The following is a 6,897-nucleotide window of genomic DNA, read 5'->3' on the forward strand; positions in this document are numbered from 1 at the left end:
CTATGTATATTTTATTTCATTTAATCCTCATAACAATTTATATATATATGTATATATATAATATATACTATATATACATATATAATATCTTTGTTTTCTTCCCTCTCTTATCTCCTTAATGTAATATAATATGTATTGACCTTGTATCATAGTATTTAAGTTACAGGATATCAAAGAGAAGAGTAGACATCATTCAGGGACTTTATATACTCTTCTGAGGAAAGGGTTAGTGCATTTTCAGTTGTGTGCAGTACAGTTGTATCATGTTAGGTGGAAGTATGACCTTGTTATTGTCATTATTTGGAGTTTAAGTATGGTTTTAGGAGATGCATATGGATGCCAAGCTAACAAGAGGTGAGCTCGTGATGTTTAATTATACGTGTCAACCTGACCAGGCCACAGTGCCCAAATATGTGGTCAAAAATTATTATTCTGAATATTTCTGCTAGGGTGCTTTTGAATAAGACTGGCATTTAAATAAGATTGACTTTGAGTAAAGCAGACTGTCCTTCATAATTTTGGTGGGCCTCATCCAATCAGTTGAAGGCCTCAATCAAACTAAAGACGGATCTCCCTTAGGCAAGAGAGAGTTCTGCAGCAGACTGCCTTCAAACTAGAAAAGCAGCTTCAGCTTTTCCCTGGGGTTCCAGCCTGGCGGCCCACTCTGGAGATTTTGGACTTTGAACTCACCAGCCTCCATAATCACATGAGGCAATTCTGTAAAATAAATCTCTTTACACACATACACACACACACTCACACGCACATCACACTTCCTATTGGTTCTGTTTCTCTGGAGAACCCTGACTAATACACAATCCAATGAGGAAAGGATTCAGATCCCTATTATATAGATGAAGAAAATGAAGTTCATGGGGTTTAATTGTCCAAGATCACAGAACCAGCAAATAGTGAAGTTAGAGTCCGAACCCACATCTTCTGATTTGAAAACTGATGTCCTTTTGTGCTTTCCTCATGATCCTCAACAGTGACATATAATAATCAGTAATTTCAACAATTTATTGATTATTGAGTAGATGACTAAATATGATCATCTATTAACCTGTGAATTCCAAAAGCACAGGAAATGTGCCTTAGCTGTCTTGTCTAGGACAATGTCTGACACAGGAAACACCTGAAAACACAGCATGTGCGCGCAGGTACACACATACACATACGCAGCCCCCCAGACACTTACCTATGTCACAAGCACATACGCATTCCCTACAGTATGAATTATTTAATTCAAGACAGTCTACAATTTACTAAACTTAGGCAGTGGCTCATTCCTTTTCTTCAAAGTGTTTGATCCCATGAGCAACATTGAACAAAAAATAAGCCCTCTCAACCTCTATGAGATTTTGTTTCTTTTGGTTTTAAAAAATTATTTTGGACCATACATGGACTAGATGGAGCAAGTTCCTGTTCCATCTCCTGGTTCCAAAAGTCCATTTAATATTGTGTCCTCAAATAGAGACCATATCAGATATTAAACTGATAAGAACAGATACTACACGTGATCTTACCCAAAAGCCTGAGAAGTGATCATTTCTCTATTGGTTAAACCAAAGTTTGACCTGCAACAGAGTTTCCTGACTTTCAGAATTCAGACATCAGCAAATCACCTTCCTATTAGTTGCCTTATCCACATACCACCAAAAGAGTGTGTACTGTGCTGAAAAAAAGAATGCGGATGTTTTTTGAATGCTCATTGAGATAAATGCATAAATTTTAAAAAATTAAATTGTCTCTGTGCAAATTCAAATCATTCAATGTTACCAGTGAAATGTTTGCCACATTTGGAAAAAAAAATGCCTAAATTAAAACTTAAAGTCTTGTTTAGCTTATCTCTCTCTGTCTATAAATTGATTACTGAATATTAGATGATTCTATAATTTACCCCCATATAATCGTACTAATTCTCCTCCACAATCTAAAATCCAATAAATGTGATAAAAAATGTTATTGGCCTTCAATACAGACTTTCCCTCATTGATGATGGCTTGACTTAAGATTTTTTAACTTTATGATGGCAAGAATCCATTGCAATTCCAACATAATGTATAGTATTTATTAAATTTCATGAGATTTTCAACACTTTATTATAAAACAGGCTTTGTGTTAGGGGATTTTTGCCCAACTGTAGTCTAATGAAAGTGCTCTGAGCATGTTCCAGGTAGGCCAGGCTAAGTTGTGATATTTGGTAGATTAGGTGTATTCAATGCGCTTTTAGCTTATAATATTTTCAATTTATGATGGGTTTTGGGGACATAATCCCATCATAAATTGAAGAGCATTTGTATCTTACTTTCTCACAGGCTGCTTCTAAACTCCTGCTAAAGAACTCAGAGGATCTGTAAAATTTCACAGGTACATGAGAATGTATACCTTTAAAACGTCAAGGGGTCTTGTGTAGACTTAAAAAGAAATTTTTTTACTACAACCCACATCATGAAATGCATTTATATTGTGACCCAGTATAGACAGATATATGCAGTATAATTGGAGTAAAATATTAATGAAACCTGCTTACATTTACTTCCTTCTGTTTGATTGGGTTTGTCTATTCTATTTCATTCTTTAAATTGCAAATTGCCACTTATGGAATTTATGTCTATAACACATTATATTAATTATCTATTGCTGTGCAACAACATTGTCACAAACTTAGAAACTTAAAACAACACTCACTTGTTTTCTCAGTTTCTGTACGTGAGGAGTCCATGTTTGGCTTAGCTGTGTCCTTCCACTACAAGGCTACTATGAAAGTATCAGCCAAGTCTGTGATTCATCTGAGACTAGACTGAGAAAGGGTACATGTCCTTGCTCACTCAGTTTTGGCAGCATTCGATTCCTTGGAGGCTGCTGGACTGAGTGCCCAGTTTCTTGCTGGCTGTTAGCTGGAGACTTCCCTTAGTATCTTGTCATGTGACCCTCTTCATAAGGAATCTTACAACATGGCAGCTTGCTTCTGTAAAGCCAAGGAGAGGGAACCTCTTCTTACAAAACAGGCACTAATATCTCATGGAATGTGATCGTGTACATGTAATCACGTATGCCCTATTACATTACCACATTCTATTGGCTATAAGCACATCACAGGTCCAGCGCACACTCAAATAGAAGCAATTATGCGAGGAGGTGGGGACCTGTCTGCCACACAAATTAATGTGTCAGTTTCTGAAATTTAAAAAAACACTGGTCTAACAAGTGAACTCTTTTCCTATGATAATAATTCTGAGCTTCTGTAGACCAGCAAGGCAAGAATCATCATACATAAATTTTACAAGTCACTAAGGAAACCATAAGAGCTACGGGGCTTGCTCAAGATCGTATTATACAATGCTTTAGTGGCAGAAGCAAGACTAGATTCACATACTTTTGGCTCCCAGTCTTACGATATTTTCAATGTATCAAGCACAGAGCAGAGTGTCTAGCATATATAGTAGCCACTCAATATATTTGGTTGTTTGTTTTAGACACAGGGTCTCACTCTGTGACCCAGTTTAGGGTGCAGTGGTGTGATAACAGCTTACTGCAACCTTGAATTCCCAGGTTCAATAGATCCTTCCACTTCAGCCTCCCAAATGGCTAGGACTACCGGTGTGTGTGCCACCATACCCAGCTAATATTTTAAGGTTTTTTTTTTTTTTTTAAGATATATAATTCAATGGTTTTCTTTATTTCCTTATTTTTACTTCAGAGTAATACAGGGGTACAAATGCTTTGGTTACATAAATTGCCATTGCACCTCCGGAGTCACAGCTACAAGCATGACTGTCCCCCAGACAGCATGCATCGCATCTATTAGGTGTAAATTTACCCATCCCCTCATCCCCACTCCCACCTACCTGACACCCTATCAACGTTACTTCCATATGTGCAAGTCAGTGTTGATAGATTAGTAGCAATTTAATGGTGAGTACATGTGGTGTTTGTTTTTCCATTTTTGTGATACTTCACTTAGAAGAATGGGCTCCAGTTTTTTGTAGAGACAGAATCTCCCCATGTTGTTCAGGCTGGACTTGAACTCCTGTCTTCAAGTGATCCTCCTGCCTTGGCCTCCCAAAAGTTCTGAGATTACAGAAGTGATCCACTGCTCCTGTCCAATGTATGTGTTTTGAATGAATGAATAATTAAATGACTAAATATAACAGTGTCATTCATGAAATTCTTGGAACTAGTCAATTGGAAGTACTCTAAGTCTAAGATATTATCTTGGCTTCTTAAGAAATCATTTAAAATCTTATTTTCTCTCGAATCTTTGACATTGTATATGCTCTTACAACATGATGTATACATTTTTCTTGAAAAAAGTTAATGCCAATCTCAAATACATCTACTTCTCTACATGTTTAAAGGCAAATATTTTCATAATCTAGAAAGATGGACTTGACGTAAATTTGAAGCAGTGATAGTTAAAGAAAACTTGTAATTTAAGTGCATCTTATATTATTCCACATGAAAATGCCCCAACAATTTTGATCAGATCATATTTGTGGAAGTTTTAAGAAATTAAAAATAGTTATCAATTTAAGTATAATTATTTTGCCATTCTACATTTTTAAACAATCTTATTATTTAGAATAATGTTTATTACCCATCACCACTGTCCCAAATAGGACCATCTTTGAAATGAGGATTTGAAGAGCTTTTAATTTGTAAATTAAGCATCATAACAAGAAGCAGCTTTTCTCTCTGTCTTGTTTTCCCAGATAATGGTCATTTGAACAGTCTCTGAGTCTGGAGGTTGCTGTTAACAAACTGAATTGTATTTCTGCTGGGCTAGTTAACATTCAAATTAGACTTTCAAAACAGTGTGGAAAAATAGTCAGTTCTTTGATGCCATTTATGATGGACACATGGCTGGAGTAATGAAGACAATATGTCAAGGCTTGAACAATAATTTTAGGGATATTGAGACAGATAGTTGGGTAGACAGAGCTGATTCTATCACTGGCAGTTGCATTCACACTTAGTGATAACCACCATTATAGAGAAAAGATTGAACATGAAGAGTGCGAGGAGTTTAGGCTAGATAAATAATTCTAGGACTAGTCAAAAAAGAGAAATCTTATGTGAAAGAATATGGATTCCCTAAAATTAAATAAAATACTTGGGTGTGGGATTTTGGGTGGAAGTGGGAAGGGTTAGGGAAGGAGTCTGGGGAGTCAATACCATGAAGAATCAAAAACAGGTAAGTACAATACAGCACGCATCTTTATGAAGGTCCTTATTGCTCAAACAGAACATGTGTATGAGATTCCACTTTGAGAGAAGACAAAGTGACAGCTATTTGTCCAGCCAATACTTAGTCATTTTTTGTCAAAGGTCTTTTAAACTAGCCACTTTTTCCTAAATCCCTCTAAAGCGGATGAGTCCAGCTCGCTAAATCTTGTTTCATTTTAACTTCTAAGCCAGGGGTCCTCAAACTTTTTAAACAGTGGGCCAGTTCACTGTCCCTCAGACCATTGGAAAGCTGTTGGAGAGTGTGGCGCACATTCCACACATGCGCACTGTGGGCCGGGGACAAGTAGGCTGCTAAGCAGGACAGGCAGCGACTGGCAAAAACGCCCCGGAGGAATGGATAAATGTCCTCGGTGGGCCACATGTGGCCCGTGGGCCACAGTTTGAGGACACCTGTTCTAAGCTCTCAACATTACTCTTGCTTATTTTCATGGCTAAGAAACACCTTTGTTTTTGTAAGAACAATAATCTTATAGAGAAGGGAGACTTTCTAGAGTACAACTGATTTGAAAATTACCTAGTTTAAAGTATTACAAAGTCCCACAAATCTATATAGTCACCAACTACCTCCCAATAATCTATTTCTGGATTGTGTGTGGACTCTACTTTCCACAAAGTCAAAAAACAATTCATACAGCCATTCAGTTTCCTGATCATGACTTTTGCAGGCCTCTGCGTGGTAGAACACAAAAGTCTTGCCATTTCACTTTACTGCCAAAAGAATGCCCCAATTATCTGGACCCTATTCAGATTTAGGCCTATACACTTAACAAAAACCTACTCAAAATTTGAAAGAAAATCATCAAACATTCGTTTAGTGTCCTTTCACTTTCCCTTTCTAAACTCATTTTTACTATATGTTTTGTTTCCTTATATTAGCTTTTTCACGGTCATAATTATTACAACAGCTAACATTTATTGAGGATTTACCATAAGCTAGGCACTATGCTGAGTATTTGATGCAAGTTCTCTCATTAATTCATTAAACAACAATGGGAGGTAAATATTATCATCATTATCTCCAATTTATGGGTCAGAAAACTGAGGCCTAGAAAAGCTATATAGCTTGCCATAAATCACAAAGCTATAAAATCAGAGTCCTAAGGTATTGATCAGGCACACATTCCAGGCAATTTGGTGTGCTCAGAAAACTGCCCTGAATGCAATTATTTTCTTGAGCAAATACAAACTCTTCAGCATTTTTCAAAGACTTCTCTAAGAATTCCAGTTTGAAAGACAGATCAGGAAACTGAAGTATTAGTTTATTAAAATACCCTTACATTGCCAATTATTACACAAAAGAAAAAGTTTTCTTTTTTAATTGATAAATGTTGCAGATTATCATTAATACTAGGAAAATCAAATTTCAAAGATTTTCAGTTATACGAAATTTTGGATCTCCATATGAAGCACTGAGAATATGACAGTGAAGTGAAACTCCAGTTTGACTAACACCTGCGTATCTCTGTAATTAGGTCTTATAACCTCCTTTGAAGAAAATCCTGAAATCTTCTATTTTCCCTTAATTGTTTTATAAATTAAAAGTAATTATTGTTCTTCTGCTTCTAGCCAAAATAGAGTAACAGGGACTAAATTTAACCTCCTACATTGTTTACTGTCTTAAAATCCACTGTTTCAAGTATTTTGTCT

General features: G+C 36.3%; 1 non-coding gene across 1 annotated transcript; it reads right to left on the minus strand.

The window, feature by feature from the left end:
• Nucleotides 1-1,361: 1,361 nt before the first annotated feature.
• Nucleotides 1,362-1,546, minus strand: LOC142874847 (U2 spliceosomal RNA). Its single transcript, XR_012922439.1, has one exon. It is a non-coding gene; the product is annotated as a U2 spliceosomal RNA (small nuclear RNA).
• Nucleotides 1,547-6,897: the final 5,351 nt, after the last annotated feature.

Source organism: Microcebus murinus, chromosome 1, assembly GCF_040939455.1.
Source record: "Microcebus murinus isolate Inina chromosome 1, M.murinus_Inina_mat1.0, whole genome shotgun sequence".
Classification (NCBI taxonomy): Eukaryota; Metazoa; Chordata; class Mammalia; order Primates; family Cheirogaleidae; genus Microcebus; species Microcebus murinus.